This window comes from Lissotriton vulgaris, chromosome 4_1 (genome assembly GCF_964263255.1).
Source record: "Lissotriton vulgaris chromosome 4_1, aLisVul1.2, whole genome shotgun sequence".
NCBI lineage: Eukaryota > Metazoa > Chordata > Amphibia > Caudata > Salamandridae > Lissotriton > Lissotriton vulgaris.
In genome coordinates, this window is record NC_141691.1 from 100,094,144 (window position 1) to 100,113,370 (window position 19,227).

The 19,227-nt window shown below is 47.6% G+C and overlaps 1 protein-coding gene across 2 annotated transcripts in view; it reads left to right on the forward strand.

The window, feature by feature from the left end:
* Window positions 1-597: 597 nt before the first annotated feature.
* LOC147718428 (tumor necrosis factor receptor superfamily member 27-like) overlaps window positions 598-19,227 on the forward strand; it is a 170,209-nt gene continuing 151,579 nt past the window's right edge. The window contains exon 1 of one of the 2 annotated variants that reach the window (XM_086966717.1): window positions 598-731. The gene's annotated coding sequence lies outside the window, so the exon portion shown is untranslated. Of the gene's footprint in view, window positions 732-2,177; window positions 2,437-19,227 lie in introns of those variants that run through there. The other variant, XM_086966718.1, reaches the window with a different exon arrangement.

The following is a 19,227-nucleotide window of genomic DNA, read 5'->3' on the forward strand; positions in this document are numbered from 1 at the left end:
ACCCGCCCCTGCACATAATTCCACAGCACATCATGCCACATAATTCCACTACACAAATCCACTACAGACCACACAATTCCATGCCACGCATTCACACAACTAACTAATCCAATCCGCCCCACATAATTCCAATACACACCACGTATATGTACTCCATACCACGTAGGTAAAATACATTGCCAGTTATAATGCCAATAGCGCTAACTCAAAAAAATGCGAGATCCCTTGCATTTCCCATGTTTATTTACTTGCCATGAAACCTACCACATTCTTTGCTGCTGACTTGACAAGTAAAAACTTCATGCTAAATTGTAACCTTTACATTTTGTCGTCAAGTTCATAAACTGCTCGGGTTCCACTCTTAGAGTTGTTTGCCCTGGCGTGGGACACGCCCCCTCACAATGCCAGGTTGACATTGCCCGGTCTCCAATCAAGAATGAGCCAATGGGGCAGTCCCAGGGGCGGGGCTTGAGGTCAAACACGGTCCCTGTGTCTGAGCCATGTGGAGGCAGTGAGGAATTGTTGCAGGGGATTTCATCAACTCCGTGTGTATGTGGGTGGGAGGAGGAGGCGCTGACTCACGCACCCCTCCACCCTCAGTGGAAAAGCGACAGCAAGGAAGGCAGCTCACACACAAGGCAGGTGCCACAGCCCCGGAGGGCAGCTCCCAGGATAAAAGGAGACACTGTTCAAAGTCAGCAAGTCAGTGACGGGACGGCAGCACCCCAGAGGTACCCCTTTAATGCTCCCTACACCGCTGCCTGTGTTACCCAGTGGAGGGTTCGAACCCAGGCGCTGTACAAGTTGTAGTGGTGTACATGTGACGGCACGCTCCTGTAAAGTGTCTGCACACTGCACACTCCCGCCCGGTGCAAGCTCACAGCCTGCATCGATTCCCGTGCGTGGGACGGGCCCCCGGGACGTGCCACCCGGCTCACTTTGGGGGACTTGCCCGGGCATGTCCCCACTTCCCTTCGTTTTTACCCGATGGGAGCTGGCAACGCGTGCGCTGGATGGGAAGAGGAGGGGCGGGACAATGAATGAATGACACTGTCCTCGTCCCAGCGTGCGCTTAATTGCGAGAGGCAGGATGGGAGAATGAATGAATGAGAGCGAAGGGAGGAAACACAGGTAGTTGGAATAATCGAATGATCTGGAGGGAGAGAAGAGATGAAGTGGGGATGAATGAAAGACTAAAATGAAATGAGGCTGGGTGGGGTATGTTGAGGGTGGCTGCTGGAGTGTGACGGGCAGACCGACTTGGATGGAAGTAGAAGTTCCCGCACACGGTGCGTAATGACAATAAGTGAATATTCGCACCCTCGAATGTACACATTGGCCCAGCCCCTGGCAGTACTCCCCCTCTCCCCCCCAGGGCGCCACTCGCACCGTGCAGAGAGCACACCTGGCTATGTACAGCCCCACGCCGTGCCCCCGCCTCACCAGCACCCTTCAGCACATCCATTGAGGGTGCACCCTCACACCAGCACATCCCTTGGGTGCACCCTCACACCAGCACCCTTCAGCACATCCATTGAGGGTGCACCCTCACACCAGCACATCCCTTGGGTGCACCCTCACACCATCACCCTTCGTCACATCCATTGAGGGTGCACCTTCACACCAGCACATCACTTGTGTGAACCCTCACACCAGCACCCTTCAGCACATCCATTTAGGGTGCACACTCACTCCCTGCACCCTCACGCAGGCACCATTCGCACACCCCTGGATGGGGCCCCCTCACACCAGCACATCCCTTGGGTGCACCCTCACACCAGCACCCTTCAGCACATCCATTGAGGGTGCACCCTCACACCAGCACATCCCTTGGGTGCACCCTCACACCAGCACCCTTCAGCACATCCATTGAGGGTGCACCCTCACACCAGCACATCCCTTGTGTGAACCCTCACACCAGCACCCTTCAGCACATCCATTGAGGGTGCACACTCACTCCCTGCACCCTCACGCAGGCACCATTCGCACACCCCTGGATGGGGCCCCCTCACACCAGCACATCCCTTGGGGGCCCCGTCCCCGCAGCATGTCTCACATTCCTGCCCCTCACTCCCCGGTCTGCTGCCGGTGCCCACCGTTTGTGCACCGGGGCCGCCGTGTAAAGGATCCCGGCGCGCCATGTGCGGGGACAAGTCGAGACTTGCAGCTCAGCTCGTGTTTCGGGCGGGGCTCCAGGGATGGCGGGCGGGACAGAGGGGTCCTCACACCTCCTCATACCCTGGCGGGCTGGGCACGGGCCCAGACACTGGAATCTCTCACAGCCCCCTCGCCCCTGACCCACAGCAGCCCCCCCACCCCCCTCCGCCGTGCCAGCCCCGTGCCCGAGTAACGCCCCCTCCCTGCCCACTCATTGAGGCAGAGGGTTCCTTCAGACGCCCTCACCGCACGCAGGAGGCTGCAAGGACCGACCGGCAGGTAAAGCGATGCGTTCATTTTAAAATCACAGCATTGCATGGAAACATTATAAATCGTGATGCATATTTCTTTAAGCACGTCACGCAGCAGGTGCGCTCAGATGCTGCTTTTGTTAATGATGTCAGAAGCTGTGTCCAGGCAGACCCACGTGTGTTTACCTCATGCACGTGCATCTGAACGGACGCGCGTGCGTTAAACACAGATGTATCCAGGCTAACCTTCTTAGTTGTCTGTGAGTCTGTCTAACTCCTTCAAGTTTAGGCTCCAGGCTCGAATGTTAGCCTCGCTCCTCCGACCTTGATTCCTACATAGCGCTTGCTACCGCCATTTCACAGTGCCTTGCATGCCAAGGTGGACTGATACCTAAAAGAAATGTATCGGCTTGAGAAGGATGTCGCACGAGACAGCCCCAGACAGATCTTGCGAGTAATCTGCAGACCACACACAGATGCCGTCAACGAACAGCCTTCTGGGAGGGAAGCCTCTCTAATTAGTGGTGTGTCTGATGCCGTGGCACACACTCACTCGTGTCCTGTGGGTCTGACACCCTGAAGCACAGTTTCACTCACACAATGTGGGTTTTACACCTTGGAGCACAATCTGACTCGTGCGATGTGGGACTCACTCCTCGGATGTCGGTCACATTGAACGCAAGCTCACTCATGTGATCCCATAGGTACATACTACAGCCTCATGGTGGGATGCGGGTGTAACACCTTAGCGCAGTCTCACTCGTGGGAGATGCGTGTGACACCTTAGTAGACAGTCTCACGTGGGATGTGAGTGTCACACCTTCGAACGCAGTCTTACCTGTGCGCTGTGGGTGTCACACACTGGAGTGCAGTCTCCCTCGTGGGATGTGGATGTCACACACTGGAGTGCAGTCTCACATGTGCGCTGTGGGTGTCACACCTTCGAACGCAGTCTCACCTGTGCGCTGTGGGTGTCACACACTGGAGTGCAGTCTCACTCGTGGATTGTGGGTGTCACACACTGGAGTGCCGTCTTACTCGTGGGATGTGGGTGTCACAAGTTGGAGTGCAGTCTCACCTGTGCGCTGTGGGTGTCACACACTGGAGTGCAGTCTCCCTAGTGGGATGTGGGTGTCACACACTGGAGTGCAGTCTCACCTGTGCGCTGTGGGTGTCACACACTGGAGTGCAGTCTCCCTCGTGGGATGTGGGTGTCACACCTGAAGAACGTCTCACTCTATCCAGCCTCGACGGCCTATTTCACTTTAGATAGGTGCCACTCCCTCCAAACGCACCAACATCACTTTATAATACACATACCATGGGAGTGCTCGAAAATTCGCCCTTTTGGGTCTCAAATTGAGGACTATTTGATTAAAAACTTCTCTTCTTCACTTCTCTCACACATCGGTTTTCACGGTTGCTCGATGCCTCAGGCTCCCCAGTTTCCTTTCATATTTTTAAGTGGCTTTGTACGGCTCCTAGTTTGGCCAAAATTAATATATTGTAGTTATTGGAAGGCGGATACTATCTGACGCATAATTCTTGATGAAAGGTATGTTTGATGTGGCTCAGTCTGAGGAAATGATTTATACATTGAATGATAATTTACATCCTCAGATCACACACATGGGGGGGGGGGGGGGTCCTTTACTTCCTGCACCATAACCTGCATGTAGTTACTCAATGTTATACAGTTTGCTCCACATTTCTCAAGATATTTATATGTATCAATATTGACGAATGATGCTCTAGTTAGTGTCCGTGACCAATTGTTTTACAGTCTTTTTTTATGCAGATAGAGTGTCTGGTTATTTTTTCTCTCTATTTGTCTGTTTTATCACCATCTTCTTTCTTTACCTATTTATGTCAGTTGATTGGTATTTTCTTCTGGTCTTTTGCATAATATGCACACTTTGTGTATACGTTATGGTTTCTATATGCGTATCGTTGTATGCTATTTCCCTTTTTAAAAAAAAAAAATGTAATAAACAAATTAGATTTAAAAAAAGGAGTTAACAACTGGGTACCAAACGTTCCCGATAATAACGAAATAGGGTGTAAAATCATTTAAAGTCTCAGCGCCCCTTCAAGTAACTTCCCATGTCCGGCTGCTGAGGCCTTCTGTAGCATAGAAAGAATACCCACATAATGAAATATACCTTATATAACTTCCAAATTGAAACGTCTAACAAGCATCTGTTGTCCAGTGTGCCTCTTACATACATTAGTTTAAAAACATCGGAATAACGTTCTACGATTCCGGGATGTAAAAGCTAGTCACTTTTTTCCTTTCTTTTTTTTTAAGTTCAAAGAAAAGTTTATTAAAATAATTGAATAATGGCAACATAATATACAACATAATATACAAAGAAAAAACTATAAGAATAGCATGAATATTAACTGAGAGCATTATAAGAAGTGTGATGAAATAAAATGAGGGGAGGGACAAAAAAGAAAGGGAGGAGAGAAGGGAGAAAAATACAGAGAGATAACCATGAGGCTAAAACTTTAAAAGTATAATCATTGAATCTACATAACATTGGAGGCAATGCACAAATATGCAAATAAATAATCAGTAATGAATAAGAAGGAGCAAAAGGTTATTCAAGGGGGCTCAAGGGGGTTTCGAAACTTCTTGTTGAACTGGGGATATATGAACGGAGCGCTGGGCACATGCATCTAGGTAAAGGGTAACTGGGAGCCATAATGCAAGTCTTTTCGGAGCCAGGGAGGTGGGGTAAACAAATGCAGTATCTAGTCTGTGGTTGTAACATACATTAAACCACCAAGCTTTAAAAGTAATGCCCTTGGAGTCTTTCCAATTAACAGTAATTTGCTGGAACGCAACAGCCAATAATAAATCAACAATATGAACATTTGCGTCAACATCAATCCAAGAAGAGGAAAGTGAACCAAGGAAAATGTCAGTGATAGAAAAGGGGATGGAGGTATGAAAGATAGAGTTGATTTGATTCCAGACTTTAGTCCAGAAAGCATGCGTGGGAGGACACGTGAAAAGCATATGAAAGAGTGAGGCATTGGGATTAGAGCAAGACCAGCAGAGGTCGGGGGTCAGGGGAAAACGTTTGTGGAGGAGAGATGGCGTGTAAAGAAGACGGTTGTAGAGGAAAAAAAGGGTTTGCGTGAGAGAGGCTGCTCTGGAAGATTTGCGTAGCTTGGTCCATATTTTGTCCCACAAGGATGTGGGCCACGAGACATCGAGATCAGATTCCCATTGTTCCTCAACTTTGGATTTAGGTCTAGGAGATGGAGGATTGTAAAAGGAATGGTATATGGAGGATGCTGATGGGTGAGAGCGTAGTTGAGTGTGTAGAGAAGAGACAGGAGTGATAGGGGGTGTAGTCGAATTAGAGGTAGAAAGAGAGTCATAGGCAGACATAACTGCATTTTTGAGTAGGGTGTATTTATGAACAAAGGAGGCAGGGAGAGAGAAGAGTTGACGAAGAATAGGAAAAGGGATGAAGGCAGATCCAGTGAAAAGTTGGGAAACCCAGATTAAACCACGCTGCCGCCAAGTTTTCCAGTAAAAGGGTTTCAATTTGATAAGAATGCTATTATTATACCAAATTGTGGTGTTTAGAAGTTCTGTAATAGAGGAGGGAGGGGCCGGAGTCTTGGCTAAAAGTAGTTTCGCTGTATGTTTATGAATTGGACTGGACAGGAATTGGGGCTTGCGCGAGAAGGATAAGTACTCAGCAAAGGTAAAGGGAGAAAGAGAAAGGCGTTCAAGTTCAGCCCACAGAGGAAGAGGGTCATCAGGGTCTGTAAGCCAAACGGCTGCCTGTTTCAGGAGGAAAGCTTTATGATAAGCAGGAAAGTTTGGAAAATTAACCCCACCCTCCGATTTGGGGAGGCGGAGACGCGATAAGGACATACGCGGTTTCTTACCAGACCATAAAAATACAGAAAGTATGGAATTTATTTTAGTGAAAAATTTGGCAGGAATGGAAACCGGTAAATTAGAAATGGTGTAGAGGATAATTGGGGACAGCATCATCTTAATAGTGTCGAGACGACCCCACCAAGAAAGGTATAGGGGGTGCCATCTAGAAGTGAGGTCAGATAATTTTTGAGAGCATTTAGTAAGGCATAATGAAATAGTATCTGGGACAGAAGGAGTAATGTACAAACCAAGATACTTGATATGAGCCGGACTCCAAGTGAAAGTGGATGCAGCAAAGTCGGGTTTAAAAGTGAATTTGGTGAGAGGCAGGATTTCGCACTTGTCACTGTTGAGCTTATAACCGGAGAGATGGGAGTAAGTATGGACTTCAGCGAGGAAAGCGGGGATGGAAGCCGATGGAGTCGAAAGAAAGAGCAAAATGTCATCTGCATAGGCAGCAAGTTTAACTTGCGATTGGGCAAGAGGGAAGCCATGAATGTTCGGATTTTGACGTATTCTGGATAAGAAAGGTTCCAGGGCAAGGTTAAAAAGAAATGGGGAGAGAGGACAGCCTTGTCGAACTCCTCTACCGAGACGGAAAAATGAAGAAATGAGACCATTAGCACATACCGCTGCTCTAGGGTTCGCATAAAGGAGGGAAATAAGGGAAATGAAGTTGGGGCCAAATCCAAACCATTTTAACACTGAGAAAAGAAAGGACCATTCTACTCTATCGAACGCCTTCTCGGCGTCCAAGGCAATAGCAGCTAAGGAATCATTGAAGCGTGGGGATTTAGATAAGACATTAAAAAGGAGCCTGGTATTGTCGGAGATAAAACGACCCTTAACAAAGCCCGATTGTTCAGGACCAAGGAGATCTGGGAGAAAAGGATCAAGTCTAATGGCCAAAGATTTAGCATATATTTTATAATCAATGTTGACAAGGGAAATCGGTCTATAGTTCTTGCAATGTTGATGATCCTTGCCTTCCTTCGGTATGATGCATATGTAAGCATCCGAAAAAGTACCTGAGGAGGCATCGCTAGTTTTGAAGGAGTTAAGAAGGTGGAATAGTTTGGGTAGAAGAAGGTTTGCAAAGTGCTGGTAAAATTCGACGGTGAAGCCATCTGGGCCGGGAGCCTTATCCTTTTTAAGTGAATGGAGTGCAGTGCGGAGTTCGGGAATGGTAAGGGGAGCTTCAAGGGAGGTCAAATCAACAGGAAAGGTGGAAGGAGGACGGATGCTGGATAAGAAAGTGGAAATAGAGTGAGCAGAGGGTTGAGTGCCAGAAGAATAAAGTGCAGAGTAGAAGTGAGAAAATACCTCCAGGATGTCAGCATCTTTATGTTGCAGTACTGAATTGATATCAAAAACAGACTCCACATTTAACTTATTTTGTTTGACTTTCAAATAATTGGCGAGAATTTTCCCCGCCTTATTTTTCCCACCATAAAATTTTGAACTGGATTTCAGTAGGTACAGGGAAGCATCATCAGTGGATTGTTTATTATAATTCATTTTTGCAGTGACAAGAGCTGTTAGAGACTCCAAAGTATGAGAAGTATAGTAGGAATGCTCTAGGAGTTTAATCTGAGACAGCAGATCTTTAGTGCGCTGACGAGCAATTTTACGTTTTGCCGCAACATGTCTGAGGATGAAATCCCTGGCAGCTGCTTTGAAAGCATCCCAGACAGTGTGAGCAGGCATGGATGGGGTCTCATTAATAACAAAAAATTCATTGGTGAATTCAATAAAGGAGGTGGTAAATTTGGGATCAGTGAGGAGGGTATTGTTGAAGCGCCATCTTTTAGGACCACTGGATTTCGGTAAAAAATCAATGTTGACCAGGACAGGAGCGTGATCAGAAAAAACTATGGGACCTATCTCCGCTTGGGTAAGGGATTGGGAGAGATGGTGGGAAAGAAATATATAATCAATACGGGATTGGGAGTGATGAACCGGGGAATAGAATGTAAACTCTTCGTCAGTTGGATGACAAAGTCGCCACGCATCAATTAATTTGTGTTGGGAAATAGCGTGGGCAAAAAGTTTATGGGATTTATTAAGAACAAATGAAGATTTGGAGCGCCTATCCAAAAAGGGGTCCAATGGTAGGTTACAATCACCTGCTAAAATGAAATTGTCATCTATGCAATCGGTGATACGGGAAGCAAACGCTTTCCAAAAAATAGGATCCCCACCTGTGGGGGCATATACATTAAGCAAGGAGAAAGGGACACCTTTAGAGGATAATTTGACAAATAACCACCTGCCCTCAAGGTCAAAGGCAGATTGTAACACTGAATGAGTAAAAGATTTACGAATTAACAAAACAACACCATTTCTCTTGCCATCACCAGGGGCAGAAAAAACCATACCCACCCAACCTCTTTGGAGTTTAGCAGCCTCATTGTCAGTTAAGTGGGTTTCCTGTAAAAAGGCAATGTCAACATTAAGTTTAGCTAAGTGAGAAAGTATCTTTTGCCTCTTAATGGGCGAATGTAAACCTTTAACGTTCCAAGAGACAATACGAACTGACATTAAGAAAATATGAAAGGGGAAAGTGCAGAGCAAAAGTGAAGGTAAGCCTCAAAAAATACGAAAAGGAAAAGAGTGAAAAAAGGAGTGAAAGTAGGAAAGTATACAGAAGAAAACAGGCAGAGAAGTACTAAAAGGGTAGAGGATGAGAGGAAAAACTGCGATAAGAAAAACATGGGGTAGTACTTACAATAAATGATGGGGGATGGATGTTCAAGAACAGGAAACAGAAGGGAAGGAGTGGAGACGAGAGACGAGAGGAGGGGGGAAAGGCCAACCAACGGAGGACAAGCAAACGGGGCCACGGGACGTCCCATCGGAGAGACACGACGGCACACAATGAGATGATCTGTGAGAAAAAGAAAACAGTGAGATTAAAACAAGCAAACGACTAAATAACAGAAGAAAAGCGGTAGATTAAACAACTGGAGAACAAAAATAAGCCAACACAAACTAAGACCGACCAGGTCATATAATAACTGAGGAACCTGTGGAAGAAATATCTTAACGTTAGAGGAACAACAAAATATCATGAACAGCAGGAAAGACCGGAAATGTTAGCAACAGAGTCATGGCGGGAAGGAAGAAGAAGGGCCAGAGAATTCCATATCAGCCGGACCGCAGGAATTGAGGAAGCTGCGTAGTCGGAGAGGATCCTCAAAAGTCATTGTCTTGTTATTATAAGTAACTTTGAATAAACAAGGATGAAAAAGTCCATATTTGGCGCCAATGGATCGCAGTTCTGGTCTCATGTCGAGAAATTCTTTGCGACGAGAGGCAGTAGCTTTGGCGTAATCCTGAGCAATGTACAAGGTGGAGTCCGACCATTTCAAGTGAGGCATTGCTTTAGCCGCAAAAAGAACCTTCAGCAAATCAGTATACTCAAGAAAGTACATTATGACACCTCTTGGCTTTGTCGTAGGAGAAGCATTGGAAGGAGCTCTACCAAGCCTATGTGCGCGTTGAATGTTAAGAGAAGTACCTTCAGGAAGATGGAGGAGCTTGGGCAAGAAGGATTTGAAGAAGGCAATGGCGTCATTCCCCTCGCAACCTTCCTTCAGGCCGCAAAGACGCAGGTTATTGCGCCTATTCCTGTTTTCAAGGTCTTCCACCTGCTTCTGGAGAGTGGAGAGCCTCACATCCATATGTACTGATTTGGTAGCGGCTTCCTGGAGAGAGGATACAGTCTTTTCCACCTGAGAAACTCTGGTATCCATTAACGACCAATTGTCAGTTAGAACTTGCAACTTTGAGTTGGTCTCCTCCACAAATGGGCGCAGTGCTCGTATTTCCTCAAGAAGGAGTTCCATGGAGATAGCTGTCGGTGATTTTGGGGGCGACGGAGGATTATGTTTCACCCTCTTAGGAGTGGTTTTCGCTCCAGGCTGGGGGAGGGCGTCCATGTTGAGAGAAGAGTCGCAACTGGAGGAGCCTGCAGAGGCTTCTAATTGAGTCAACGCAGTGAATAGCTTTGAGTTTTTAACGTAGTTGCGTTTAGGGGTTTTGCCCGGACCCTCCGCCATGGAAGTGTCAATAAAAAGAAATCTCCAAGGATGGGTAGAGCAGCTGTGCAGCGCAAGAATGAGGAAAACCTAGCAAAGTCAGTGACAGGAGGAGGTGAGGTGAAATCCAACACAAGTCAGGAGTAATTGAGAAGAAATGGTCGCTTTCCGATCAATATGAGGTGAATAGCAGAGGTGGCATGTGAACAAAGCAGTAGAAAGTGCAAGATGGCCGCCAAAGCTGAGGAGAATGCTGGAATTCGAATAAAAATGAAATAAAATGATTTCAGAAGAAAAAGAAAGTCACCTGGCCAAATATTCATGAAGCGCCGTCATTTCCTGCAATTATGGGATGTTGCCGTGAACTGTGCACGGTTTTACCGATGACGACGTGTCAGGCGCGCTCCTGAGGCAAGCGCCGGTTTAGGCATCAAGATGGCGGTCGCGGCAGTGGTGGAGCCGCGACCGAAGCAAAACGGAGCCCACCGTGCAGGGATAAGGAGCTGGTGCACAGCGTGCGATTAATCAGGCGCCAGAAGGGTTCCGCTGCCGTTTGCAGGTGAGCATTGCGGTATAGAGGGGCTGGAGCCGCCGAATTCCTCCGATGTAGACGGAGCCTCACCCCGCTGCTGCCATCCGTCACGGGCGCTTAGCCACGCCCCCCCACTTTTTTCCTTTCTATATTAGATTTTTTTTCAAATTAACCGTGTATCAACTGCAGGCGAATGCTTTCGCCCCTTCTGGTGCCCCACGTTTCCTGGAGACACGTTTCCGTTTCTGGTTTCTGGAGGTGATTTTTCTGGCAAAGAACGGCCCACGTGTCATTCAAAGAGGGTGCGAGAAGGGTTTAAAACTCCAGCCCACTTGCAGTAACTTTGCTGAGGACTGCAGAGGTCTGGTCTTTGCCCAGGGGCACACACAGTGTCAGGGGCTGACCCGGGAGACACTCTAGGGTTCGCCAAATAGCTGCGGAGTGATGTGGCTGAATGTACTCGCCCAGAACGAAAGAAACGACCCCTCGTGCAGTGACATTTTGTACCAACATTTGCCCCTTCCGAGCAGTACCTATAAAACATGTTTCGGTCGGTAGGTTCAAATGCAATGTTCTTTTTGGAACGTTTTGCAGTTTGGCCATTGGAGACAGGTGGTGCACGTCGCCTGTCTGTCCCCTCGTCTCTCTTTTCAAAGGGCGTGAGGTGCAGAAAAATGGTACGAGAGAGACAGAAAGTATTTCTTCTACAGCATGTTCTGTTTGCGTTTATGAAGTACGTATAGCTCTGGTCGTATTTAGAAGTGTATCAAAAGGAACAAGCATTTGCAATGCAATAGGTTCGCATTTGCGAGAGTTTAAGCTATTGGCATTGTAAATGACAATGCCCTTTATTTATCTGTTTTGATAATTAACAGATAAATAAAAGTCATTGCCAGTTACAATGCCAATAGCTCAAACTCTTGTAAATGCGAGACCTATTTCATTTCAAAGAAGCAGTCGACATTGTTCCAGGCTGCTTGGAAAGTGAAAGCGCGAATGGCGCGCTGAATGACGAAGGAAAGCATGTCGGGTCTCCTGTAGATGAAACTCATTAAAGGAAATAGTGCTTGCAGACTAAATAAGACGTACTGTGTAACGACAGAAGTAAAAGGACCAGTCCTCATGGGAGGTTACAAATGAAGACAAGTCGATACTAAGGAGGGACTAACAAGCCTATTAACAAATCAGAAGCCAGCATCTACGAAGGACAATTATACAAGCCAATGACAAATATGGGCAGAGATGTCCCAGAGAGCATCTTCCCATACCCTGCAAACTCTAAGCCAGTACAATCCTTTCCATGCCTGACTCTCAGGGTAGTGGCAAGCAGCAGTCACAGGCTTCTTGGGTAGGTAGAATGGGGTGATTGTGCTAAAAGCCCAGCAGTCGGTTAACAACCCAATAAAGAGAAAATCCAACGTAGTGCTTGTATTTTTGGAATAGCAAGTACTTTATGAGACAATGTATGCACTCCAAGTAGCTGAAACAATTTAGTTTCTCTGGGCACAATCTTGGCAGGTGCTGCTCCCACCCCACTGCTTGACAGTCCACAGGTTCTCTCCCTTCTTCTAGGTGGTCCCTTCTCACTCTGGGGGATAGCAGAAGTAGCATTAATCTGACACAGGTGCAGTTTAAGTCACCCCAAAGCATTATGTGTACTTAGTCTTGTTCGTTTCTTCACCATTCATGGGTAGAATCAATCCTCACAGGTCAGCTTCGGCCTGCCCAGCACCCCAGATGGCTGGCAGCCAGGGCCGGACTGGGAACCAAAACCGGCCCCGGCAAACTGCTCGGCCGGCCCCCCTGGGGGAGGTTGGGGGTGCGACCAAGGTCTCCGGGGCCGGTTTTTGGCCAATTTTGTACAGGGCCGATTTTGCAGCTATGCTGCATAAACGGCCCTGTAACAAAAACGCCCCCCAGGGGCCAAAAACCCGCCCCCCCGCCCTTGCAGCGCACCGGGGGATTGCCCGGTGCCCGCAACGGTCAGTCCGGGCCTGCTGGCAGCACACCAGCAGTCAGTCTTAGAGTGTCTCCCGCCAGGGGTGTAACACAGGCCCCTGCAGACCCCGGGGTGCTGGGGGGGGGGGCCCTCACCCTCCAGGGGGCCCGTCAGCACCACACATCTGCTGGGGAGCTCTAGATTGAGTCTGGAGGGGGCCCCTTTACTTACCCTGCAGGGGGGCCCCCTCAAGGTTTGTTACGCCACTGTCTCCCGCCTCCAGTGCCGGGCTGCATCCGAGAGTGGGAGGCGGCTGCCCTCATGCAGCATGATCCCGTCTGGACTGATAGCAATAGTTTCGGGACTTTGGTTCTGGTGATGGGCCCGCGCTATGGGTTTAGGTCCCACAACAAAGCTCCCAACAGGGTTTGGTGACACTTGGCAGATGCATCCCCTCATAGGCTGATCACTAACTCGACTGATACAACCCTAGAAGGGTCAGTCACAACTTCAGAAGTTGCTTGCTTCATAAGATGACATTGCAGAGCATGTGTATTTGTAAAGCGCATATTCAGCCAGTAGGGAATCTTGGCGTTGAGTAACAAATGTCACACAGACCAATCTCAACACTAGCAGATGCATCCCCACAGCTTTGGAAGTTACAGTCATTCATGATCTGAACACAACTTTGCAATTTGCTGCCACACATGGACTGATCACAACTTCAGCAGTTGCTGCTTCACACAGGCCAATAACAACTTCAGAAAATGCTTCCATACATTGGTTGATCTAAGCTTTGGCTGTTGCAGACATGCATGTACTCATCACAACTAATGTGGTTGAAAATCCAGTACAGGCTGATCACAACTTCAGCAGGTGCAGCCCTATACAGGCTGATCACAACTTCAACATTTGCAGCCCCATGTAGGCTGATCACAACTTCAGCAGGTGCAGCCCTGTACAGGCTGATCACAACTTCAGCAGGTGCAGCCCCATGCAGGCTGATCACAACTTCAGCAGGTGCAGCCCTGTACAGGCTGATCACAACTTCAGCAGGTGCAGCCCCATGCAGGCTGATCACAACTTCAGCAGGTGCAGCCCTGTACAGGCTGATCACAACTTCAGCAGGTGCAGCCCCATGCAGGCTGATCACAACTTCAGCATTTGCAGCCCCATGCAGGTTGATCTCAACTTCAGCAGGTGCAGCCCTGTACAGGCTGATCACAACTTCAGCAGGTGCAGCCCCATGCAGGCTGATCACAACTTCAGCAGGTGCAGCCCTGTACAGGCTGATCACAACTTCAGCTGGTGCAGCCCCATGCAGGCTGATCACAACTTCAGCAGGTGCAACCCTATATAGGCTGATCACAACTTCAGCAGGTGCAGCCCCATGCAGGCTGATCACAACATCAGCAATTACATCCCCATGCATGCTGTTCACAACATCAGCAAATACATCCCCATGCAGGCTGATCACAACTTCAGCAATTACATCCCCATGCATGCTGTTCACAACATCAGCAATTACATCCCCATGCAGGCTGATCACAACTTCAGCAATTACATCCCCATGCATGCTGTTCACAACATCAGCAATTACATCCCCATGCAGGCTGATCACAACTTCAGCAGGTGCAGCCCTGTACAGGCTGTTCACAACATCAGCAATTACATCCCCATGCAGGCTGATCACAACTTCAGCAGGTGCAGCCCCATGCAGGCCGATCACAACATCAGCAATTACATCCCCATGCATGCTGTTCACAACATCAGCAAATACATCCCCATGCAGGCTGATCACAACTTCAGCAATTACATCCCCATGCATGCTGTTCACAACATCAGCAATTACATCCCCATGCAGGCTGATCACAACTTCAGCAATTACATCCCCATGCATGCTGTTCACAACATCAGCAATTACATCCCCATGCAGGCTGATCACAACTTCAGCAATTACATCCCCATGCATGCTGTTCACAACATCAGCAATTACATCCCCATGCAGGCTGATCACAACTTCAGCAGGTGCAGCCCTGTACAGGCTGTTCACAACATCAGCAATTACATCCCCATGCAGGCTGATCACAACTTCAGCAGGTGCAGCCCTGTACAGGCTGATCACAACTTCAGCAGGTGCAGCCCTATACAGGCTCATCACACACAACTTCAGCAGGTGCAGCCCTGTACAGGCTGATCACAACTTCAGCAGGTGCAGCCCTGTACAGGCTGATCACAACTTCAGCAGGTGCAGCCTTGTACAGGCTGATCACTTCAGCAATTACATCCCCATGCAGGCTGATCACAACTTCAGCAATTACATCCCCATGCAGGCTGATCACAACTTCAGCAATTACATCCCCATGCAGGCTGATCACAACTTCAGCAGGTGCAGCCCTGTACAGGCTGATCTCATCTTTAGCAGGTGCAGCCCTGTACAGGCTGATCACAACTTCAGCATTTGCAGCCCCATGCAGGCTGATCTCAACTTCAGCAGGTGCAACCCTATAGAGGCTGATCACAACTTCAGCATTTGCAGCCCCATGCAGGCTGATCTCAACTTCAGCAGGTGCAACCCTATAGAGGCTGATCACAACTTCAGCATTTGCAGCCCCATGCAGGCTGATCTCAACTTCAGCAGGTGCAGCCCTATACAGGCTGATCACAACTTCAGCATTTGCAGCCCTATACAGGCTGATCACAACTTCAGCAGGTGCAGCCCTGTACAGGCTGATCACAACTTCAGCATTTGCAGCCCTATACAGGCTGATCACAACTTCAGCAGTTGCAGCAATATGCAGGCTGATCACAACTTCAGCAGGTGCAGCCCTATACAGGCTGATCACAACTTCAGCATTTGCAGCCCTATACAGGCTGATCACAACTTCAGCAGATGCAGCCCTGTACAGGCTGATCACAACTTCAGCATTTGCAGCCCTATACAGGCTGATCACAACTTCAGCAGTTGCAGCAATATGCAGGCTGATCACAACTTCAGCAGGTGCAGCCCTATACAGGCTGATCACAACTTCAGCAGGTGCAGCCCTGCACAGGCTGATCACAACTTCAGCAGGTGCAGCCCTGTACAGGCTGATTAAAACTTCAGCAGGTGTAGCCGCATGCAGGCTGATCACAACTTCAGCAGGTGCAGCCCCATGCAGGCTGATCACAACTTCAGCAGGTGCAGCCCCATGCAGGCTGATCACAACTTCAGCAGGTGCAGCCCTGTACCGGCTGATTAAAACTTGCAGTAACCGCCCTGATTGGTCCTTGGCAATCTTGCCCTTATTGTTCCTCTTTGAACTTTAGGGAGAGTTTGGAGGAGCACTGCAACATATGGGTCTTTCCCGACCACTATCCAGCTCTTTGCTCCTCTTGGCAGTTCACGGCCACTGGCTCTATTTCTCCCTCCTTCCTGAACACTCTCTCCTCTCTCAGGGTGTAGTGTAGTTCCTAGTTTCCCACTAGGCCCTGCGCATTGGAATAACATAAACAGTAGTATCGACGTGGAACTGCGGATATTCCAGGCCTCCACTGACTATGCTAAACTTAATTGGGTTGTGTTACCAACTAGCTCAGAGGTCACTGGAAACTTTCTTCTCTGCATAGGAAGTGATCAGCTTCCTTGGCACAGACAAGAAGGGATTCAGTTTTCCAACAACCGTGCAACATGACAACTTTGCTCCTCAGATCAAGAGTCAATCTCTAGGGTCGCGTGAAACAATAGACATAGATTTCACTCAGTCAGTCTGGTGCAGTTTACTTTCACAGATGTAGAGAATAGAGAGACGGGCGTGTATCAATAAAGGTTAACATTTATTGAACAGTCTTTCTTCTCGTACAAGAGAAATGTATTGCCACAATTGCAATAACTGTTATTATAAAAAGTACGTACAGTAAGATAAGTATTGCGAAATAGAACTGTAAAAGCATTGATATGGTTTCTTAGCCATACAATGGTTTAAAAGTAATAAAACATATATACAGTCATATATACATTAGGCTAACATACTCAACTGGTGCTTCTAACTAAGCCTACCCCAGTGTGCCTGACCTAAGCCTAACACGTGAAAGGGGGAGCAAGTAAGTAGCTTAAGTTAAGTTGGTTTTGCCAAGGTTTGTTTCAAGAATTCTCGTCTAAGGGTTTAGTCAACACCATACCTCTGAATAGAATGATGGAGGATTGGTATCTCCTTCAGGGGTCTCTCTCGATATCCCAGTCACCTGCGAGGGTAAACCGGAAGCGCCGGGACTGGATTTCTCTGCACGAGAAAGGCAGCGGCTTCTCTCAGCGCGTCAAAGAAGGAGGGGTGACAGCGTCCGCGGGCAGCTGGGCTGGATGTCTTCGCAGAGGACGGCTGTTCAGCTCCTTAAGCGTACTGCACCATAGTTCGCGCTGTAGCGGCGATAATGGTAATCAGCAGCTTCACCACCACAGGATAGCAGGCTGCAGCGACAGAGTGCTAGAGTTACCAACACAGGGTCATGCAGGCAGCTGGCATCAGCAACAGGGAACGAACTCGCAGCTCGTATCTTTTCTCATTGCTTAAGGCAACGTTGGTAATATTTATACCTGACAGGTGCCGGGTTTGACGCAAGTTTGCTGGACATAAGACGTCAATTAAAGATGTCACTAGGAAGTGACAGTTATCAGTTGCTCATTATTGTTCCATTACTAATCAAAACATAGCAAGCGGGGATTTCCAGGTTTGCTAAGTTTTTATCTTGTTGAAGAACTCGGAGTGTTATCTAGGAATATCAGATAGTGACTGCTGCTCTGTCATTGCACTAATTGGTCGCAAAGGAAGTAGCAGAGAGTCATGCTGGAATGTGGCTCTGTTCGTGTGAGGCCAGAGATGACTTTTCAGAAAATCGCACTTGAACGGTTATGCCAATATAGGGAATAAATGGATTTATAGCCGAATAGGGGCATACGGTCACAGTATCGATCAGGAACCTAGATAAGCACGCAACACCCACTCCACGTTTTCATGTCCATCAAAATTACTAAAACTAAGCAATAAGATGCATGTGTAACATTGCCCACCCCAAAATACATAAATGCATTCGAAATAGGCGTACATGTAATACATGGAATTTTAGGTACTGTACGTTTTTTAAAGCATAGTAATCATTCAAAAAATTATTGCATATGAAATCAATGAACGATTATGCGAAAAGAATCACACATGAAGTATCTCTGACAGAAGAAATGCGAGATAAATCATCACATAAAAATGCATTGTAATAACATGTGTGCTAGAGGCTGGTGTTATGTTGTTATGTCTCTAGATGTGTTTAGGAATAGAAGTGTGAAGCTTCTGTTGTCTAAGAATAGTTTTTACGTTAAGCAAAGAATTGTTCGTGCCAAAAAAGGTCAATATTAGAAAAATTGTCCAATTCAAAGAAAATAGATTTCCAAAGCTCCTGGCAGTTTTTGTTGATCAAAACTGAAGGCCGAATTCAGAGTTCATGGGAACGCTGTGTGTCGGAAAGCTTCTCAAAAGTTATTGTTTCTCTATGGGTGAGAACATCGTATCAGACAGGCTCGCAAAGAATTGGTCTACAAAATCAGGTGATAGTTCAACCAAATTAGATAGCGCTGTAACTTGGCAGGTGTGAGAATGATTGCTGTCATCGAAGGCAGGACCAGCAATGCTCACAGAACGTTGTACCTGGATGATGTTGCTTTTGTCACTCGCTCCACTGTTACCACTTGGTTGTAGCACAGGAGTCTCCACGAATGCCGTCATCAGGATTGGTAGCCGCTGGGGACAACACAATGCGTGAGCCGTTATTGGACTGAGCAAAGTATCGACGTCCATTGGTACTGCTGATGGAAGTGAAAGACAGATGTCCAACACGCATTCATCGCCGCAAAGCATACACCGTAGCACAGGTAAAATGCAATTTTGCCATATCGGTCTGAATGAAAGGAACCAGGTCATGTTTAGATCTCTCAGCCTGGCCAATCCAAGGACGTTAGTTATCCTGTCTCTGTAGCGCATTGCTAGGATTGTCTCTTCCATTCCCATGGGAGCTATGTCTGAGCCGAGGCTTGCCATAACGTAGCAGGATGGTCAAAAATAGAATCCCTGCGATGAGTCCCAAAAATAGTGGAATGCCGCCAAAAAATTGAGTGCACAAAATTAGGAAAGATTCCCAAAATCGCCTGGAAGGGTGTTAGCAGTCCCGTAAAGACTGTCTTAAATATGCCTGGGATGCTTGTTGCACTAGACATGTTAAGGAGTTGGCTGAACATTTCTACGAAATGCATGGGGCAATTTGTTGATAAAAGGTCATGGACTTCAGTAGCCGTCCTTGCGACTAGAAGATCATACGTCTCTTTAGATGACGTTATAGGCACTGTTGTCTGTAAAAGCACAGATTTCATTTTGCTT